The sequence below is a fragment of the Solanum dulcamara genome, chromosome 1 (genome assembly GCF_947179165.1).
Source record: "Solanum dulcamara chromosome 1, daSolDulc1.2, whole genome shotgun sequence".
NCBI lineage: Eukaryota > Viridiplantae > Streptophyta > Magnoliopsida > Solanales > Solanaceae > Solanum > Solanum dulcamara.
This window is the reverse complement of record NC_077237.1, coordinates 21,753,050-21,753,642: the sequence shown is the minus strand read 5'-3', so window position 1 is coordinate 21,753,642 and position 593 is coordinate 21,753,050. Positions and strand designations below refer to the sequence as shown.

The 593-nt window shown below is 38.6% G+C and overlaps 1 non-coding gene across 1 annotated transcript; it reads left to right on the top strand.

The window, feature by feature from the left end:
- The first annotated feature begins 202 nt into the window (after positions 1-202).
- LOC129903981 (small nucleolar RNA R71) lies at positions 203-309 on the top strand. Its single transcript, XR_008770338.1, has one exon. It is a non-coding gene; the product is annotated as a small nucleolar RNA R71 (small nucleolar RNA).
- The last annotated feature ends 284 nt before the right edge of the window (positions 310-593 follow it).

The following is a 593-nucleotide window of genomic DNA, read 5'->3' as shown; positions in this document are numbered from 1 at the left end:
CAAGCATTCTGCCTTATTTTGGACCACGAGCCTAGAGCTCCCTCCATTCCACTCGGGATTTCTTTGAGATATGCAATTTAGCAAGCCATAGAGCTCATCAAAGGTCTACTCCAAAGCCTTTTGACCTATAGTAGAGTCAAGAAGAATTTTGGTGTTGGGTTCCAACCCTTCAATGAAGATATGAACCAACACCTCATTAGCTTGATGATGGTTAGGACAACTAATAATTATAGATTTAAACCTGTCCCAGGCTTGGTACAAATTCTCTCCAGCTTTCTGTTTAAAATTCAAAATTTCAATTCTTAGCTTTTTTCTATTCCCTAAAGGGAAGAATATGATTAGAAACTTTTGGGCTAAATTATCCTAAGTAGTGATTGATTTTGGTGGCTCTATCTTCAGCCACCTCCTTACTTCTCCCAATAGAGAAAATGGGAACAAGGTTAGTCTTATGTAGTCTTGTGACACTCCAGTTGGTGTATAGGTGTCACTAATCTCCAAGTAATTCTATAAATGAACTTGAGGATCCTCATGTGGCAATCCAGAAAATTGGGCATTATTGTGCAAGAGTTGCACCATACTCTGCTTTAGTTCAA